We start from the raw sequence: 22,219 nt of genomic DNA, 5'->3' as shown, positions 1-22,219 counted from the left end.
AGCTCTAAAAAGTAAAAGAGTATATCCAAAATGTAATGAAAACATTAATTCTAATATTGATATTTTATGTCGCATAATGTAGGGTTACGGATAAATGGAGCTCCTTTCCACCAAGAAGCATTCAATTTGGTTTGATCAAAACTGACTTTTCGCAATCAACAGGTGATTTCTAAAATATTTAATATAAAACCACCTCTCTTTATAATTGTCAGTCTTTGGCTTACTTTTTAGCAGGAAGTCTGCGAGCATCCTTTGTGTTATTGATGACTACCCCAGTCTTAGTGAGAGTCTTTGCTAACATGAATGCTGCATTGCATATCCCTAATGTGGGATATGTTCTACCTTTAAAAGTGGAATTTCACCCAGAGTGCTACGAAGTAGCATGTGTGATGTCATATCACTGTGATCAAGCCTGTTTTTTTTTTTAAAAAAAGCAAAAAGGGGTTGGACAAAGTAGAAATTAGTGAGACAATAAAACTGCATTTAGCCTACAACTGCTGTATATTTTCACTGCATTGTTGTTTAGTTAGTATGAAATATGGGTCTGTACATAGTACCAAAAGTCTTGACCACAGATGTATTGTTTCACAAATAAAGGCTTGTACGTGGAGGGAAATGTATTGTGGTGAAACTGATGTGAACTTCATATACATAATTTATTTTCCTGACTTGATGTGTAATTCAGATGTTGGATCACTGGGGTTTTTTTCCCAGAAATCACTGGTGGGAACTAAAAGTGGACTGAGGACATGCTAGCAGCTTTATAATGTTTGATAGAAATTATAATGTTTGTCAAGTCTTGTCATACAAAATGTGATTCACCACTTTGCCTGAAACAGCTGTTTTTCCAGAAAAAAAATTATGTTTTTGTCCCAGGAAAAGCATATTGTGTTAAGTTTTCTTCAAAGCTGTTCACATTGTGTTTAGGAAAACTTGATGTACAGCTGCTTACCCTGGAAAAGAGGGTGGAGAAGGTCCCTGTCTACATTTCCTGTTAAATGAAGATTTCTCAGAATGCTCTTTCTTCACATGGCAGATCTATGAATAATGGCTGACCATGAAAATACTGAATTGTTACAACAGTGATATTTTTGTACAGTCCTTCTGGCTTCTGTTTCACTTCTTAAAACATTCATATCCTCTAAAAGTCGCAGAAGGAAAAAAAATTAATTGATGAGAAAGAAAAATCATTGGCCAATTCATACTAGGAATATGAGTTAAAGGAAAATTATGTGATATAACATTTAATATTGATTGAACACTTTTCTAACACAGTTGTCTTCCTTTGGATTTGTCCTTTAGAAGAGCTGCAAGAAAGCTGAAATGTTAATTCTTCCTCATGACAACTCAAGGGTAGCAAAGTGTTAGCTTTATAGATTGACACAATCAAATGGTGTTGATTGAATGAGTTGAATTTGGGTTTCTTATCATAGATATTTATTTTTAATTGGGTTTGTTTAGCAGAAAAAGTTAAGGAAGTGTTCACCCCAGAATACTGAAAGAAATTACATAATGTACTGGGATATATTGTAGAACACTTGTTACCTGTACGTCTGCTTCTGGTGTGTGCTGGAATGAGATCTCCTTTCAGGTAGGACATACTGGAATGGTAAGAGACTGCAAGAATACAGTAACTTTCAGCACTTTACAGTCTTTCTCATGGCTTTAGGAGGAGGTATTCTTTAGAAAAGAGCTCCTCTGAAGGCCCTCTGAGATTTAAAGGGCAAAATACATTTCCTACCCCAGTGACTGTAGTTCTTCACAATTCCCCAGGGATTTGCCTGATTTGTATTTCCTTCATATTCAGGAATAATAAAAAGGAATAAATCATTATGTGCTATTTATTATTCATTACAAGCATTTTAACACAGATGAGATAATCAGGGAGTTAGGCTGAGAACTTTGCACCTTTGAAAATCTAATCAATAGACTGCCTAGGGAAAGAAGACAGCTATTTGAAAGCAACTTTAAAATAGCTCATTTTTTGCAACAACCTTTTGAAGCCATTATAAAAGTCTGTCACTACCTTATGATTATCTTTTATGTTTGCAAGATTTCTTTTCGTAATACTGGCAATTGGGGGTTTTTGCACAAAAAACCCATCTTGAACTGGACAGATTTACTGGTCCAGCTACTGGGTGCAGCAGTGCCCTGTAAACATCATCCCACTCAACACAGAATGCATGAGCCCATCTAGGTGTTTAAAAACAAAGAGGATGTTTAAGTCTGGCACAGAACAACTGAATGCACTTAATTATACAGAAAAAATATTGCTAAAATGTTCCTTGGAAAAGAGATAGAGGACTTGTCATGTTGAAGGCTCTAGACTACAAGTGTTATGAGGAGCAGCTGAGGGAGCTGGGGGTATTTAGACTGGAGAGGAGAAGGCTGAAAGGAGACCTTATCACTCTCTACAACCTTCTGAAAGGATGTTGTAACCACGTGAGGGTCAGCCTTTTCTCTCAGGTAACAGGAGATAAAATAAGAAGAAATGGCCCTACATTGTGCTAGGAGAGGTTTAGAGTGGACACCAGTAACAGTTTCTTCACAGAAACAAAGCTTTGGAAAAACCTTCCCAGAGAAGTGGAGTCACCATCCCTGGAGGTATTTAGAAAACATGTGCATGTGGCACTTGGGAATATGGTTAAGTGGGGAACATGTCCCATTAGTTAATGGTTGGATTAGTGATCTTAGAGGTTTTATTCAGCCTTAATGATTCTATGTTTTTGTGACATATCGGTATTAGTTGCTCCACTTTAGGGTAGGGACTCTGACCCCTGAATAGGCAAAGCTATTTCCTATCAGCTACCATAAAGTGGTCATTTCTCTTGGCCACATCCACCTCCTCAGGACTTCCTACTAAGTGGGTCAGATTTATCCCAGGTTAGTGTCTTCATTTTCCTGGGTCCTGTACTCAGATTTCTTTTTTTCTAGGTACTGCCTGAGGAGTCATACCTCCTGGTTTAGGATTGCAAATGCATCAAACCACAGGATGCCATTCAGGCCAGCACTCTGGTATTACACTTGCAATTCTTACCCTGAACTTTGCCAAAAAGGCCCAATTAACTTTTGAAATACCAGAAAATGCTATCAGATATAATCAAGAATAAAATACTTGACATATACAAGCCTTTTAAAGCTACTAAAAATTTTCTTGTTATGGGCTCTGTCATTGCTAAACATAGGAAAATTGTGTTGTGTGGTGGAGCACTGCAGAATGAAGCAAAAATTTTTGTATTCTGGGCATCGTCATCCAAAATACCTGGTTTTGACCATCATGGAACCTGGAACTTGAAGGGAACATGGCCACAAGGTGTTGTTGCTAATTTATGCTTCTGGAGTTACGGTCATTTGCAGGCAAACTGGGTACCATTTTATCCCTCAGAGATGGAAGAAATTGGATGGAATTAATTTCGCCTCAGAAATGAAAAACTCCCTTTACAAGCCTTGAACTTGTTGTTGACTCTGCGGGGTTTTGCATTTAGATAGCTACCATACCAATTTATCTGATATTTTTCAGTCAATTTGGCAGTCATGTTTTGAGTGCTGGTAAAATAAAGATAACTGTCTCATACTGTGCAAGTGCTGCAGGATTCCTCAGAACAATCACAACTCAGATTATTTTTATAGTGTGGTTTTTATAGTGATATGCTTCACCATTCTACAAGGCTGAGTAAACATCCACTCATGCTAGACAATGTTTTTCTGTTTGTTTATGTCAGTTAAAGAGCTTGAATATACAGACAGGGAATCCTACATTGCTTCCTTTAAACCAACAGAATATGAAATCAGCTGGGCTCAGTGCCGAGGAGCTGATTTCTGGTGATAAACTGAAGTAAAATAAAATCTGCTCCATATGGTTCAATTGTAAACTTTGCAACTACAAACAAAAACGTGCTGTGTGACTAAATATTGCAGTACAAAAGCAGCTATAAAGTGCTATCCCTTAAGGCATACCCAGAGTCAGCCTGCCCACTTTCAAATGTACTCTTGAATTAAAAGGGAGTGTGGGAGACCAGGTGATGCTTGCTGTGTGTATTGCTGGGGGAAGGATGTGGTGGTTCAGGTTTCTGAGCCCAGGTCATGAGCTGGGACATTCCTTGCATCTGGAAACAGCTGCCCCTGCCTTTCTGCAGGAGCTAACCTGCAGGAACTCACACAAAGCTAACCAAACTCATGTCAGGAATGAAACTCCCTCTATTTCTATCTACTGCGTGGTTGGCATTGTATGCTTTTATCCTCAAAGGGCATGCAAATGGGGCAAGGCTAAATGTATGATTCTTCAGCTTCCTGAAATCCTACATAACTTCTACGTACTATAAATCCTGTGTATGTCTATTTGTTTCCAAGGTGAGTGAGCAAGAAGGCAGTTGAGGTGTTCAGCAGACACAAGCACACATAAATGATCCCCACATGCACTAACCAGCCGTTTCCAGACCTGCTCCAAGCCAGTGCCTGATCTTGTATTAGAAAGCCAAAAGTAAATAGGAGTTTGAAGAGGTCCCTGGTCTATCAAAGTGAACGTGATTTGTTCAAACCTGCCAACCAAAGCCTGGTTTAGAACACACTGCTGATGGATCTCTGAGCATCTGCTGTTCAAATACAGCATTTTTGGATTACACATCACAGCAGAAACCAGATATCCCCATGAGAAAGTTTTGAATGTTTCGCCTGACTTTTAGAAGGTTTTGTTAGAAGCACATTCAGAACATTTTGGTGCAGAAACACAAAAATGTTCCTGAAGCTGAGATAGTTTAACTGTGTCACAAATTGGAGGGGATTAAACCACTTTTCTCTGCAGCACGTTGAATGGTCTGTTGGGTTTAGAGTTGTGGAATTAAAAAAGGGAAACACTTTGCCACTCTGAATTAACAGCAGACCCTGCAAACAGTCTTGCTAAAAGAAGGAGCAGCATGCAATCTTTTTGCAATGTTTGGAAGAAATTATGGGAAAGAGGCCAAAAAAACATTACCCCCAGCTTCAAACTGTAAAAGTGTTTAAAGTTGTTTAAGGACCCCATGCACTCCCCTTGTACTGTAAAACCAGAACCTTCAGGGAACAGAAGGTAAGGAACTGGAAAGAAAGAACTGAAGATTTATTGGTGTTTTCAGCATAAACACTCATCAGTCCCATTTGCAGAAAAGGAAACAAGCCTGTTTTTCTCTTTCAGCTAAATGGAGGTTTTCTAAACTGCCTCCTTGCTATATAAGTATGAAATAACACACTCAAAAGAAAAATATATCATATTACTAATTGCAATATATATAGACAATATTTTTTAAACTGAAAACAAACAGAAAGTGTCCCACGGTTTGATTTCAACAGGAACAGCTATACCTTTGGGTTTAGGTTAGAAAGTGCTCCCAACTCTGTTGTTGCAGGCATGCCTGAAGCATCAGCAAAGGGCTTCCAATTTTTAATAGAAATTCTCAATAAGACAGAGGTTATCATTTTTTCTTTATTTATTTTGCTTTTGTTTTGATTACTCCAATAGCCATGTAAAGTTTGGAGGTGGCCTGGGGTAAAGCTGTAGTTGAACAGACTTGGCTATTGGTTTCCAAAATGTAACAAAACTTCAGTTCTCTTCTGAAAGGGGATGTGTGTGTCGACTGCCTTGTTCAGGGTTAGGAGGAGTTGAGCTTTCCTGGTCCCCTTGAGCCTCGTTTGACATCTGTTTCTGCTTATTTGTCCAACAAGAAGCAAAGGTACTTGGCAACACTGAAAAAAGGGAGGAGGAGAAGGTAAACGAACCAGGACAAACTGAAAAATACAAAGAATCTGAAAAGTTTAATAGAAAGCACAGCTATTTCTAGTAATCTTGGGAAAGGTACCAATAATAAAGTTTCCTCTTAAGAAAGTCCTGTAAAACTGAGTCAGAGTGTAGAACACATAAGCACAGCTCGGACCCAAACATGAAAAAGGGATGGCCACAGCAGCACTCAAGGCTGGCTTCCCCCGTGGTGGTGGCCAGCAGGATTTAACACAGCTATTCACAAGGCTGTAGATGGAGGAGTAGAAGCCTTTGGATGGTGAAATGGATACAGAAAGACCCGATGGTGTCTCTTGTCCACACTTAGTGTTAAGGTCCTGCTGACTGTGCCCTTCCTGCTCTGTTGTGTTGGGTCTCACTCCATTTATCTGTGTAGGACATCCAAGTTGCTCCTGGATCTCAGAAGACCTCTGTTCACTTTACCTGCCAAAGCAGGTTTTGCCTTTCTGAATGTAAGACTGCCATCCTGTTCCCCAAATTTGCCTTTAATTTAAACTTCCACTTTTGAAATTCACCCATAAGGTGATTTCTATCCTTAAAGCATTGCCTTCCTAATTGCAGTATGTAATTGAAACATAAAGCACACATAGATGTCTGTCCTGAGAAGTTTAACAAAATCACACAGAACAGAGGGGTGTGCATTTCTCTGAGCTGGTTTCTTCAGCACTCTGAAACATTCTTTGCTTGGAGTCTGATCCTCTGGCATTGCTTTTCTGCCCCATGGTATGTTCTGTCTCTTTCCTTGCTTCAGAGTTTTCATCCCTCATAAGCAATTTCTGCTTTCTCTGAAGCCTACAATTGCAGATAGATAAGAAAAAGAGCTCCTTTCATTCTTCCCATTTCAAGTGTTCCAACAAATAGAAACATTTAGGTCAGATACTATTCACTGCACTTTGATTATACACATGCAGGAGCAACTGCATACTGGGCACCACAATTTCTAGACTGTAAATACAGACATTCTCCAGATCATTGCTCTTTGTTATGTTCCATTATGTGAAAAACTCCTTCTGTGCTCATGACTCACTGAAACAGCCATGTGCTTCTACAGTGCTTCTGTAAACAAGACCCACAACATCTGTCAGATTATCTATTAATTCATTACAATTAGGAGTATTCTGAACTGACCCCTATAAATCCTTATGGCAACAATCTTCCTTTAAAATATCAATTTGACTTGAAAAGTTCTTGCTAAAAAACCCTACCAAAACTCATGAAAAAATAATTATCCTTCTTCATTTGGAAACTTTCATAAAGAACATGAGAGTTAAATGCTAACACCTGAATTGCAAACGACCTGATCAATGCACTCAGACTGCTATTGCATATTGCAACATATTCTTTTCCTAGAAAAATAGCAGTACAGTCTTCTGAGCAGCGATGCAAGTGGAGAAGCAATTTAGGTTAGTCAATAACTTCCATCTGTTCTGAAGCAGTGAGCATGAAAAGAGTTTCTTTATTCTGGCAATGCCTCCTCAGTTTTATGTGTGCCAGAGTATGCCATTAGTGTATTCTGCAAGTATTGCTTGTCCTGTACATATTTCTGAGTGACAGCCATACAAAGAAGTGGACTATTAACTGGGATGCTCTATCAATTCTTGTAAGATGTATGTTTATTTATTTTTTGTGACTTGACTGAATAAGACAAATCTCCCTCAGCTTTGTTCCCTATGAGTTCCTTGAAAAGTATATGTTCCTCTGTTTTATCATAATTTTAGTTTACTAGCTTCAATTAATGTCTTCATGAGAAAAACATTAAAATACTTTCTTAAAGTGTTTCCTGATCTTTAATCTGTCTTATATTTGAGTGAAATTCTTTTTCTCCCTTGCTTATTTAAAAACATACATTATTTGTTTTTGAAGTTTTATTCAACCAAGGGCTGTAACATACTTGCTGAAAGAAGTTGGGATTTTGAAAACCTAGAAATTGTGACCCTTAGGCCAAATGTTTGGAGAAGTACCTATTAATTCAGGGTTCTCCACTTTAATATGAACTATTTTGGGTGCCAAACCTGAGACATCAAATGTTGTCTCAGTCTGAGCTTTCGTTGGAGACAAAAACCTCTGCAGGTATTCATCATGTCCAGAAAAATAAGTTTCATTTCACAATGACGAGATGAGGCAGCAGGGTGACATTTTTGAATCCTGTACAGTTCAGAGCTCCAGACTTTGTTGCCCAGTTCTGCCCTTGCAGAACAACCAAAGAGGTAACAGGTCACAGGACCTAACAGGTCACATTGTCCTGTGAGTGCTTTGAAATGGGCCTTAAGGATTGCATTTTCTTGGCTCCCTGTCTGCCTGACAACCTATACACTTTTTGGGCATTATAGCTACACAAAAAATTAAGATTTCTGGGCTCTTTTCTCTTTTGCAGAGGAACAAGGCATTTGACCTCCTCAGACACTCCAAACCTCTTGCTATACCACCATCAAGAAACACGTTTGTCTGATCACAGATGCTGAAATTTTAGTCTCAATTTAACTATTAGACAGAGATTTTTTCCATATGCAAATGGTACATGTTGTTTGGAATGATCTTAGAACATTGCTTTCATAGAAACTTCACGGTTTTCCTATCTAAATATATAAATACCTGAAATGTATTTCTTTCTTCCCACTTGGTTATTTTGCATATTCTCTGCTTTAAAAACTGAGATGTAAAGTTTGCTCTCTTGTGCATGGTAAAGGATTTTAAATATTTTTTCCTATTGCAGGATCCTACCTGTTCATCCCCACTGGAACTTCATTTGAAGAAAACTCCTTCTTTCCTGTCAAGTCCATCTAGAGCATTCCTTAAGTCTGCAGCCATCGGGAGTGAGCCATATCAGGCGGCTCCACACATGATGGAGCAATCTAGGACTGGGAAGGAAGAAATGTACCTCTCTGTTGTTTTTAGTTTCAGCTCGTCTGAGGCTCTAAACTCTGTGTTGAACCTCTTAGAGTCACAGCACAAAAACACAAATTAAGTGAAACAAAAATTTAATTAATTGATTACAGGAAGTTCACAAGTTTGGGAAATGACTATACAAACATACAAGAACAATGAGCTGATATGTTGCCCATACAAACACAATGAGCTAAATCATTATCCCAGAGATGTCTGAGGTGACAGGATCCCTGGGAGCCCCAGGCCAAGGCTGTGCTATGCAGGGTCGTGTCTGGCTCTGGGCTGGCTGCCTTGAGCTGCAGAAGAACAGAGGACTATGGGCTGAGTAATGAATGTGCAACTACAGACCCAGGAGGACACCTCTGCCTCCAGGATTTACCAGGTTGTGACCATAACACAGACACACTTCTTTTGTGTCTGGGAAGATTTTTTTACCCTGTTTCTTGAAAGAGGACAAAACTATTGAGCTGTTTGAGTAATCGTTGCATGCTGCCAACTACCCTTTTATGGAAACAGTTTTAGGAGAACTGGTTAAAATGGCAATGCTAGAGGTATTTTGAACATCCCTGTTTAAGAGATGAAATTAACTCTGAAGAATAAATCCTGGCAACCATGAAGTATTTGTTCCTAGACATGACTTGACCCCAGGGTAATTAGCTTGTGGACTAACCTTGAGTTGTGGACTCCTGAAAGGGTTGGGGTACAGATGGTCATGCGCAGTCAGAGCAACAGCAAGTAGACAGAGATAGGCTCAGAGCTGGACTTTTTGTACACAAAAAACTGTGAAAGAAACTATACTCAGTCCTTTTGAAATGTTAAGAAGGTAGAAATAAGATTGCAAGAGCTCCGGTTCTTAATGGCTGCAAAATGAACATAACATTTTACAGAGGCCCTTTGGTTGCAGAGAGTCTTTCGTGTATCTGAGTATTTGTCTTCTTTCATGATGATGGCATCATTCTTAGATTTTCTGCTTTCTTTTTCTTAAATTTGGTGCCATTCTGTTGTGGCCAGTCTAAAAGCAGATTTTGGAATGTGTCCTTGAATTTGTGCAGATGCCCTTAACCACAGAGGAAGTCTCAGCATATTGAAAAAAAAAAGGTGGAAAAGAGTTGTCCAAAATAATATACAACTTGCAGCTTTTATTTTCTTTTTGCAGTTATTCCCTGGACAGTGGAAAAGTAAAATCAATTTTTCCACCTTTTCCTCTCTCCAGTTGTCTATTCTTTTCCTTGGCTCCTTGTTAATATATTTTGTTGGTGCCAATAGCACTCAAGGTGTACAGTTTGTTTAGTATATATACGGTTGGCAGGCATGGAGGTAACTTTCCCTTCAGCAGCCCAGTAGTGCTCTGCTTTGTAGCTGTAGCCATACTGGTGTTGAGCACACAGGAGTGTTTTAGTTCCTACTCAGCTTTGCTCCCACAGCCTCCAGGCTCTCTCCACCCCCACCCCACTCCCACAGGCTGGTAGGCTCAGTGTGAGCAAAAGGCATGAAGGAGAAACAGCCAGGAGAGCTGAGCCAAACTGACCCAAGGGATATTCTGTACCATATGATGCCATGCTCAGCAAGAAAAAAGCTAAGAGGAAGGAGGAGGTGAGAACTTTCATTATTTATGTGATTGTCTTCCAAGAAAATCACTATAAGTACTGAAGTCCTACTTCCCAGGAAACGGATGGCCATCTCCTGCTGGTGAGAAGTAGAAAATAAAACTTTTTCCTCTGTCTTCAGTGGCTTTGCTTTTATTTCTCAAACTGTAATTATCTCAAACCATAAGTTTTTAATTATATTTTATTCACCTGCCCTTCTCAGGAGGAGGAGAGAGAATGGCTTGGTGGGCTCCTGGTGTCCAGCCAAGGCCAACCCACCATTGTACGACCTGATGGACAAAGATTTTACAATGAATCTTGAGATTTATTTGCAGCTTCCAAGTGATGCTCCAAGTGATGTTCCATTTGCAGCTTCCAAGTCACCTATCTCCTGTGCTTCTGTTTCATCTTTGCCTTTTATTTGTTTGTGTATTTACTTTTAGAAAACTGTCATCTCCCCTTTGAGCAAAGAACTATAATGATATACTTGTGGAGCACTTACCCCCGCTCAGTGGGGAACACGAAGCCCAGGAGCTCATCATAGTAACAAAATGAACTTGTGGCTCAATTGTTGTTGTTGTTCTTCAGGAACCCCCTTGACTTATTGAGAGATTAAGTTGCAAGACTGAAAAACTGTGATAATTCCTTACTTTCTCTAGCCTTCTTTCTTGGAGGGCTCTGCAGCTGTTCAGGGTATGACATAGCAGAATATCTGGTGCATGGTTTTCTCTCACTGCCACTGAAGGGATAAAACCTGGGACTTATGGCCATGTGATAAATACAATGTGATGAGGGAAGAGTATCTAAAGAAGGCTCTCCAGTTCATTCATAAATGTTAAACACTTCCACTCTTGCAGGTCAGGATTTCCCTTACTTGTTTTTCCCTTGAACAGCAGCTCTCAGTTCTGGTCAGCCAATGGGATTTGTAACTCTTTTTCATTACAATGGTGTCTTGTCAACTCATTTCGAGGAGTCAGGTGAGTTCAGAATTTATGAATGCAACATGAAAATAAATATCTTAAAATAAAACCACAGACAAGTAAAAGCAACATAATGAAAATATTTTCTTAAATGTTACAAAAATCAGTTGCATTTGGCCCATCATGTTAACTGATACTGTTAGTTCAAGAACTGATATTGTTAGTTCCATTTTCTGATAAGAAGTACAGTCAAGGGAAAATGCAGGCCTTGGTCTTTCCTACTGAACAGCCCTACTGAACTACTCCTCTTCAATGTTCAATTATAAAGGAACTGTTAATTTATTTTATTTTTGTGTCTGGAAATAAATACAGAGCTTGACAGAGAGAAAGGTTTTATGCATGATTTTTTTCTGCATCTATATTCCTGACAATAAATCTGCTAAAGTAATTGGAGTGAAATACAAGATATACTAACCAGCAGGGACTGTTGAAATCTCTGCCTTCAATCTTCTCCTTAGGGATAAAGACTTAATATAAAGAAGCTATAACCAATAAGAGTACCAAATTGAATAACAAACCCAATCACTGTGAATATTCCTCTAAATGAAGAAGCCCTCATTATCCAAAGTGTACACATCCAGCAGGATTAATTTGCTCATCATTGTTATTCTCAGAGGTGAATTTAATCTATTTATAAGTATCTTAAAGAAAAAAAAAAATCAAGAGAGAAAATATTTTTCCAGAGAAACTTAGTTTTCCTGCAATGGAATACCCTTCCCTGAAGACTGCTAGTCTGGTTTACAATTGTCATTGAGAGATAGAGATGGATATGTATTCAAATGTTATGATTTCATCAGCTTGGTTGTTGGGTATTTTTGTGCATGAAATCTGGTGAGAGAAGCTACTCTTTGTTAGCAACACCCTTGTAAGTATCTAACAATTTACTTTAAAGCAGAATAGGTCTATATGTTTACTGCTGTTTCCCCTGTTCTGCCTGTTTTCAGAATTTTTGATATCCTCATATTCCTCTGGGAGAAAGAATGCAAGAATCTGTCTAGTTGAAATGCTATAAAGTAAACTTTACACACAATTACCTCCTATAGTTGAATAAAACATCAATTCACTCTTTTCCCAATACTCATTTGCACTCAGAACATCTTTTGGCACAATCTAGCTTACTAACCAGTCCTATTATGTGTCAGGCCAGATGTTGGCTGTCAAAGTAATCATCAGCTGAGTATGGTGATTCTTGAAAGACTTTGACTGACACATTTATCTCCCTGTCAGTTGGTGAGTCCACCTCAAAAACCAATGGAGAACCAGTCCTGATTCAAGAACTGGTGAATGAAATATAACTTAAACATTTAAGATCCACAGTAGGCTTTTTTTCACTTCTGTCCATTTTCATTTTAGGGTCTGTAGTCTTCCAAGGCACTAAGCATCTCTGTGTATCCCAAGTGGAAAATGGGTTTAAATCTCAGTAACATCCTCAGTGTCTGAACAGAAACTGGTAAAGGTGCTCCTCTCCCTTAACATACTGGTATTCTCTTGGGAAAATATAGGTTCAAATATGGCTGGTGGTTGTATGATTCCATACCCCATATCCCATATCCCACTATTTTTCATAGCTGAAGTACAGTTTTATGAAATAATCAGGCACATGGGAGACAATGTCTCTTTGGGTTCCCTAGACCTTTCACAAGACAAGGATAGTCAATGTGTCTATGGTTCAGGATGTCTCAGGATTAATTTAGTTTCATTTTTGTTGGAAGATCGATGAATTTTTTTCCCCAAAGAACTGAAAATATTTAATAGAAAATTCAACACCTACTTGTATGTATGACCTGGAAATGTGTAAAGAATTTGGCAGAGAATAAGAACAGAAAGTTAAATTGTTTTTCATGTAAGTTTCAGCATGTTTTCCTAGTAATCCTTGACTAAAGCTGTAGGATGAAATCCAGCAAATAGAAAGTATGTTGAGCGGGTTTCAAAACATGACATTATATCTGAAATAATTACACAGTGGCTACTTGCTTGATACGCTTACGCAATATTGCAAAATGAAAGGGTAATTGCTCACACGCCAGTGTATGATACACTGTCTTCTTCAATAGCAGATTTTCCTACTAGTCCCTCAGGAATCTCAGTGATTTGTTACTGTAAGGCATTTTTTCCAGTGGCAAATGCTGGTTCTTGGTAGCATATTACTAAATCGAGCGTGAAAAGACAGCTCATTCCTGCCATTCCCCCATGGTCACACAGCGTTCCTGGCAGGGGAACGATGCACGCTTGCATGAGTGAGGCTGTGGGTGTGAACTGCGTCGAGAAAACAGGGAATGGAAGGCAGGATCCACCCAGCAGTACACCCAGCTACAGACACTGAATTTCCACCTCAGTTCTCAGTCAAGTCCTTCTAGGGTTTTTCTGTAGGAAACAAATTTGTAAAATGTGAACCTGAATGACTAGTGCTTCACCCATCTCTTGAATAGAAATAATAATAATAGAAATAAAAGTGTATTTAATAAGAGAGGCTTGCAGTAGATGTCATTAGAAGCATGCTTCAAATATCAAATTTAAGCAGCTCTGCACTAAATATTATATAAAATTAATGACTGCCTAAAAATGAAACCTGTTTTATCACGCAATTACTTTCCAAGGGAAGCAAAGAAAGTGTTTAGGTTTTTCACCAATGACCTGGCGAAACATTGCAAGTATCAATCCTGTCTAAGAGACATATAAATGCACTTTATATTTTTCATTTTAAAAGTCTGTGCTTGAAGTTCACAGTGTGGCAGCTCACAACAGCTGTTCATAAAAAAATCTTTTGACTCAAGGTAAGGAGGAAGGGTCTGCCCTCAGTCTTGGAGTTAGACACAGTAGATTAAATGAGGTTCTTGATCTCAGAGTAAGATATTTGAAAACAAGGGCTCTCATTTTTCAATAAGAAGTACCTTTATTTCCCAGACTATAATTAGACTTCCAGACCAGGAGGCAATTCCCTTTCTACTTCAGACAGGACATGTGCATCCAAGAATATCAGGTTTACGTCCTTGAAAGGAGAAGTAAGAGTATATCCAGGACACTGCTAAGGTGAGGATGTGGGTAGAAGAGGGGTGTAGGAGCCTACTACGGTTTACACATTTTATTTGGTAATTTTTTTCACTCTTCCTGAAGGTATATAGGTGAAAATGGTGAAATAGAGCAGCACACTGTTTGACTGGGGGGAAGCTGGTGGTGTCATTAAGGGTGGGACAAGACATAGCAGTATTCCCTGCTGTTGACTCCAAGTGCTTCAAAGTTTTTTGACACGTCTTCTTTTCCCCAATTATATTGTTTGTTTTCAGTCTTGGGACACTGTGTCTGCCTGCAAGGAAATATTGCTTATCCTCATGCATCCAGAGAGCATAACTTATTGTTCTGTACTGCCAGATAAGAGCACAAGCTGGAGTAACTTCAATTTTCAGTAGGAACCCAAAAACCTGAACTTGTTATATTTCACTGTAAAATATAGCACAACATGAGGACTATGGAACTCCTGTGTGACTTCCTTCTTAGTTTGTTTTCCTTTCCTTGTGGTGCGTCATTTTAATGAGTTTGTGTTTTGCTGCTTCTCAGTATTCGCAGTGCAATATGAGGGATTCTGACATGTTTGGCCCAGCTGCAGAAAATGAAACTGAACTCTACATTAGCCCAAAGCCAGCGGTTCCTCCATATTCTTTATCTGCATAGTCTAATACATGAGCACCTCTATTTTATGGTCCTAACCATTACCTGCTTAGCATCCCCAAACTGTCATACCCAACTCTTCCACCTTTAATTCTGCTTCAGTTCTCATTTCTCATTATCTTTAGAAACATGTATTGTTCTCCATAGTAGTGTCTATATGTGAAGTAAAAGCAGATAATTAAATATACAAATGGAAGAAGCGTTGCATGAAACTATTGTGTTACATTAATCTCTTGGAGATTATCCTCAGTCCATGTGGAATGCGAACAAAACACAGAGGTCCCATGGACAAATGCTATTTAGTCAAAAAAAAATACCTTTGCAGTTAATTAGTTGCAGACATTGTCACTTTCAGCAAGGATGTCAACGCTGTCATTACATCTTTTATGTTCTTTGAATTTGCTTCTGTGCCAGTGGGTTCACTTCTATCTTGTACAGTCCCACACAGCATCTCCCTGCTATCCTGGCACAGTCTTATCCAAGAGCAGTCACCTTTAGTTCTTCAGAGATTTCGACCATGACATTCCCTTGTCTTCATCCTAACAAATGTTCACTGTAACAAAATCTTGTAACTATAATGCCTGTGAGTTGTTTTCCAAGGCCAGAGTGGTCTTGGTGTGACTCAGAGCTATGCAGGGATAGGTAGATGGAATAGAACAGTCTGTTTCAGTTGGAAGGAACCTACAACTATCATCTAGTCCAACTGCCTGACCAATTCATGGTGGACCAAGTTAAAACACTTTATTAAGTGCATTGTCCAAATGTCTCTTAAATGCTGACAGACTTGGGACACCAAGTGCCTCTCTAGGAAGCCTGTTCCAGATTTGACCATCCTCTTGGAAAATAAATCCTTCCAAGTATGCAGTCTGAGCCTCCTCTGGTGCAGGTTTGATTCATATCCATGCTTCTTATCGGTGGATACCAGGAAGAATTTAACATTTTCCCCTCTGCTTCCCCTCCATTTGTGCAATGCAATGAGGATCAGACAATTGTAATTAATTCCTTTGTAATGACAATAATAATAGAAAAGAGTAAGGTACTAGGCTGTCCACATAGTTCAACACTGGACTTACATTACATTTTGGCATCCTGACATTTCTTTATTTCTTCTGGACTCTTTTGCACAAAAAATAGGGACCCCAACTTGGCCATGGAACTTTTCAGAGTTATTCAAGCTGGTTTGCCTGTGCTAGCTCTTTCATATTGGATGGACTCATCTCCATTTGTTTTCCATATAACAGTCCCATCATCAATTGCGTCTATGCCCTTTCTATGTACATATCACCCACATTCAGCCCTCACCCCTCCCTGGAAAAGCATTTCCTGGGGTATTTGTTCTGCAGCAGAAATGTCCTGTGCATGTGTCAGTGGTTAGAGGGGCTCTGCTGTGCATGGGATAGTCTTCTGGGATGCATGGCTGTAAGTCCTAAGGCCAAACCAATGTACTGGGAACAACTATGTAACAGAAATTCAAACTCTTAAACCCAGGCAATAAAGGTCGTTACTGTGAACATCTTCTGGCACAGTCTTGCACTAGTATAGCACAGGCACATTCTTAATTTTTATTGGAATCTTCTGTTAACTTCAGATGAGGATTTTGGTTGGCTTGAGGGCTAGCTGGAGGGAGATGATGAGAGGAAGTGGGTATGGTTGCAACACAATGTTTAGATGTGGTAAACTGAGCTTATTTCACCCCAAGTCTTAAAGGAATACAGACGTGCATTTCGTGCATTTGGCAGAATTGTTTCACAGAAATGATACTCTAAAACTCACTCTGCAGATACCATGGGTAACTTACATTGCCTGAATCCAGCTAAGTAAACAAAGAATTATTGTTTAGTTGAATGACAATGAAACCCATATTTCAAGGTAAACAATTTAACATGATCCACCAAAGCCTGATATTTGCTAGAAAACAACTGCCAGGAGTAATCCATAGACTGAAAAATAATATAATGCAGGCAAGCTTTGTTATGTATCACTGGATGGGCATTGGAATATTCTATATTTTGTCACTTTAAGTGGTTCCCTTATAAAGCAATTCTTGCAAAGCAAAGCCAAAAACCTGGAACATAAGGGCTAAACAGAAGGCATTAAGTACATATTGTCCTTATAGCCACTGGATTTCACTCACAAATTAGAATTGTCATAAAAAGTAAAATTCCTTATTTTTTGGCATGTTCTAATGTTTTTTGGAGAAGGTCTTTCTTCTTTGGATTACTGCTTTTTCTGTTACATATCCTTATTTCATCAGTTATATGCACTGAATGTGATTCCAGTTTTTTCTCCCATGTTTGTTGGACAACTGAACCACGGTAAATGAAGGCACATGGCCAACCATATGGTAACAATAACACGAGTGCTGCAGTAGAGGAAGATCAAGAGTTGCATATACATAAGGTAATATGGAATATATTTATACAGTTTTGAAGAACAGCGCTAGTCTGTTTTCTTCAGTAATATTTATGTTCTTTGGAGTGACAGAATGAGGTCAAATCCAAGATGCACTACAATGAAAGTACTAGTCAAAAAGAACTTGTCTCTTTCATCTGTTCTAGAATTTAATCTTTTATATAACTTTGTGGAAATTATAATATATCAACCACTATTGGAATTTGCCTAGAAAAGATGCAATTTTCTTTTCAGTAAATTGATGTCATTAAAAAGTTATATAACAGAATGATTTTTGTTTCAAACAGTAGAGCTAAAATTTATATCCTGTACCACTTCCCATTATTTTCAGAATGCCCCATTTATTGGAACCATTTCTTATGTCAACTGGGATAACTGAAATGCCCAGAAAAATGGTGTGCAAACACCTAAGCCTACTTAAAATTATTAATTAACATTTTCAGCTTAACTATAAAATGATGTAAAAAATCATTCATAAATATCTTACCATCATTTAAACAAATCTAATCTTAGTCAATCACCAGCAGCAGCTCTGAAAACTGCTCACTTGTGCTTAATCATCAGTTTCAGTTTAGTTTTTGATCTGCCTAACCTGAAATTGGTTTATTACTTTTCAGTCATGTTAACAGGTGAACAGGAAAGGTGGCTAAAAGTAATAAATATAATTTATCTTACCAGAATTGGGTGGGATTGCAGCACTTTACAACACTTTTTATTAAGTGGAAGCACTGGACCTTTCATGAGAAATGGGAAAGAGTATTATTTGAAATTGTGCTAACTTCAGTAAAGGAGGAATAGGTTAATTCCTTTTAAATATTTGCTGAGTCTGTTTTAGATACTAAGCTAAAATATAGGCTGTGTTCAAACTCAAGTAAACAAACTGAAACTTCTGTACAAATAATGGGCAGTATTTTTCACTTTCCCATGCCATTATAACTGTCATTTACAACTTGATTATGTACAAAACTCTTTATCAGAATATATTTTAATGGCAATTAAAATATATAATTTTAGACTATTTGATAACAGGTGGGTGCATATTCATAAAGGTTGGTACCTAATGTTAAATTAGGAGAATTTACCTTTTCCAGAAATTTTATTTTTTGTCCTGGATTTCTTGAGAGATTTATAAGAAAAGAGTCTTTTGAAGCTGGATTACAGTGAAGTATTAGTTTAAATGAAGATCTATAAATATTCTGTGAGGTTCTTAAAGGCCACATTCAGGCTGCACAGCTCTGTGTTACCTGAGCTATTACCAAACACAGAGCTGGATAGCAGAGTCAGCATGAATCTCTAGGGTAAAAACTACTGGAGCCTGGCTTAATTTCTTTAGGGCTTCAGTCACTCCGCAGGGTGATCTAGCATGCTATTTGCTTAAAGTATTTCCTTGTGTGAAATAATCTCCTCTCTTTTTTTGGTGAGAAATTTTATGTCATACCAAGATTTGCAGACTCATGTATATTCCAATTTTCTTCTTGAGATTGAATGATATCTCTTTTATTTCTGTTTTTTTAAATCCAGGCAAAATTTCAACCCTACTATGTTACCAGTAGAGCTCAGTGAAACCATCATAACAAAAATAAAAGACTATAAGAATGACTTTTGGATAGTTTAGGATAACCCATTTCATTCCATGCTCATCCACATAAAGTGCCATAGTTTCACAAAATGTTGCCACAGAATCTTAGACAGCAAATAATCAGATACATTCTTATGACTGAAATAAGATTTGGCACAAGTTTAAAATTTTACTGGATAGATGTGTATGAGTCTCAAATACAAACTTCCACTCAGTCTGCACCTGTTTCTGTGGGTAAAGCTCTGGTACTAAACTGTAATTTCTATGTGATTGTCCAGGAAGAGAAATTTTTTCTGGACCAACTCTGATTTAAGAAATTAGTTTTCAGTTTACAGGATGTGGATCAGCTGCAACTTAATGTGCTGATTTGGCAAGGCAGCAGAACCACCATAACTGGCTGCACATATATTCTTAGCTCACCTAGACATAAGGTCAAAATGTGCTGTTTTAAGCTAACATATTTATTTTGCTGTTAGGACAGGTGGGTAGACATATGGGGCAGCTGAAGAATGTTACTTGTTAAATTAATGCCAGTTTTAATAGTTCCAGTGTTATGTGTAGCAGGAGTTAACTTCAAGAAAAGATTTGACACCAAGGTTGAAGACAGCCCTTGTCTTTGAACATGACACTAAGGCATAGGAGGTACACTACCCGTGAAGGCAAGAAGACTTCCTAGATATGGGAGGGACTGAGAAATAAAAAAGAAAAGCAGTAGAGAAATATTAAGATATCAGGCATGGAAGGTATGATCTTCCTTTCCAAATATATTTTGCTCCCTTAGTAGAGATGGCCAATAAGTAGATCTTTCCTTTTTTGTACTCCCAAACGAAAAGCATATTTCATGCAGCTTTTTTTTTTTTCTTTTGCTTCCACAGTGAATCTTGATACGTTGAAAAGAAGTTATTTTATAGAGCTCTTTGCTTCCCCAGATGACCCTGGGGTTATATGAAAATGTCACCCATGGAATTTCTGAGGAATATGCCTCCTGAGTTCAGCCCATATATATATATATTGCTTCAAGGAAAATTGATGTAGTATCCTGTCTTAATAGACTGGTTCATGAAACACACATGAAACCAAATTTTTCAAAAGTTTTTGTGGTAAGCCTACTGTATCATGTGCTGTATACAGTATGAGCCATCTCTCAACTTCACTACTAAGACAGAGACACAATTTTCCACACCAGAGCTGGCAGTGTGACCTCTGTGGGCTGGTTTCAACAGGCTGAAGCTCAGACTACTGCTCTGTTTTGAAAAAAAATGGTATATTGAAGCTCTAACCTCATGGTCTGCAGTCACCAGACCCCATGCCAGTGTCAAACACTGTGCAGATAGACAACAACACTACTGAACCTGTGTGAACTTCCACTGCTGTGACCTCCTGCTAAGTGTGAGAAACACTCTGAAGCTTTCAACCTCCTAAAGAGCTCATCTGTCATTCAAAATAAAAAATATTCCTTGTTTAACTTCTCTCCTGCCAAATGAAGGGCTGGGTGATTTTCAGGGACAGCAGTAGCAATAAACTTGTGGGATTTTCCTGGTTTGTGCAGGCGCAGGGCACCTTCATTTTATAGCAGCAACTGACAATCTCCAGAAAAATAGGGCACTCAGGCAGTAGCTACTTTTCCCTCTCCCATTCCCAGACAGGGCTGCAAACAGGTGAGAGTGGAGTATCCCTCTTCAACCCCAAAAGTTGTGACATTCCTCCATTACACAAAATCCATGGCTGGTAACTACATCATGCACAGCTGAACTGCATGGGTCAGTGAAGAAAGAAGGAGCACTGCAGTTCAGACTCCCTCTGGAACAGGACAATCTGTTTTTCCAAGCTGAAATGTTTTCAGGATGAGGTTTACAAATTCTGAAGACTTTTCAGCTTCAGGAGAATCCTATGAACTCATATTAGAAGGTAATAGTCAACTTTTGAAATTACTTCTATTTGTTTAAACAGTCTCTAGTTTGCTGAAATTGAGGTAAATCCTTGTCCTTCTGGGGAAAAATTGCACAAATTCAGTGCTTTATTTCTTTTCAAAGCATTTTATCAATACTACATCACCTTCAAACTGCTTTTAGAGAGTAGGTAAGTGATGCCACTTTCACAGGTGGGGGAGTGGGGAAACAGGGTGAGCACAGCTTAGCCTTGGAATGTGCTATTACAGAGAGGTTTCAAGAGCTAAAGGAACTTCATGAGTTTCCAGCCCTAGCCATGAGTAATATGAACAAACTGCTGTCAACTCACTAATGTGTGAAATATAGTGGGCTAAATTTTATGAGTTTGGGTTGACTGATTTAAACAGCAGTAGTTGGGAGAGCACTTTAATATTAGCTCTGCTGTATAGGATTTAGGTAGTGTTCTGCAGACTACCCTAGGTAGTCATTGGCTGAAGTACGTAACTATGAAATGAACCTTTTACACACTAAATTCTTGTCATGCTGGCTCATGCAGGAGTCATTGCTTGCTGCTGTCACAAAAAAACTGGCGTAAGAAAGTGATGAATCAAGGAGGGGATTTTCCCTTCCCTCCCTGGAAGGCTCCTCTGGATTCTGTGGGAGTCTTCCTCTCTGCTTACAGATCATAAAGCACTCAGTGCTGCCGGGAAACCACAGAAAGGCAGCAGAGTCATGCAAAACTTTTTATGCAATCACAGTGTCTATCCTTTAATGACCCAGGGAAGTAGAATTCACTCCAAACCACCGGAACTGCTTTTGTATTGCACATCGGGAGGCTCCCAGTTCTGATCCCCAGAGAATCTGCACATAACTGTAAGAGATACATCCAATGTACATGGCACAGACTTCTCATAATTTGTCCTATGAAGATAAGTTCTTGAGTATAATATTCTTTTTCTTGTCTCTTGCACATTTTCCCCTGAATTTAAACTGAAAAAGAGCCAGAAATCAAGCTTTCTTCCATTTAAAAAAATATTTTTCCTTTATTTCATGTTTTTTCAAAGAATTTCAAATTACTCTTCCTAGAAAATAACTTGGCATCCCCTTGTATAAAATAAGTTCTCCTATAACTACATTGCATGATAAAGGAAATTTAATATGGTAAATCCTGCTTTTATAAGAAAAGTACAGGAACTGTACAAAAGAAAAGTCACTTCCAAAGTGCTACACAGAAAGAAGTTGATAATATGGGTAAGGTTGCAAAACCCTTAATAATTTTCAGAAGACTGGAACATCAAGCTTTTTATGTACATCATCTGTTGAGTATCATAAAAAATGACAGTCCATGAAAGATATAGAGCTGATGGAAATGCAGTCTTGGAGTTTGTGTGCTCCTGGTCAGCCAGACAGTTTGCTGATGAAGGTGATGTGCTGTCTTACATCACAGTCCT

Source organism: Onychostruthus taczanowskii, unplaced genomic scaffold (assembly GCF_017590055.1).
Source record: "Onychostruthus taczanowskii isolate IOZ18803 unplaced genomic scaffold, ASM1759005v1 scaffold27, whole genome shotgun sequence".
In the NCBI taxonomy this organism is placed as follows: domain Eukaryota; kingdom Metazoa; phylum Chordata; class Aves; order Passeriformes; family Passeridae; genus Onychostruthus; species Onychostruthus taczanowskii.
The sequence above is the reverse complement of the archived record's forward strand: the minus strand, read 5'-3'. Positions refer to the sequence as shown.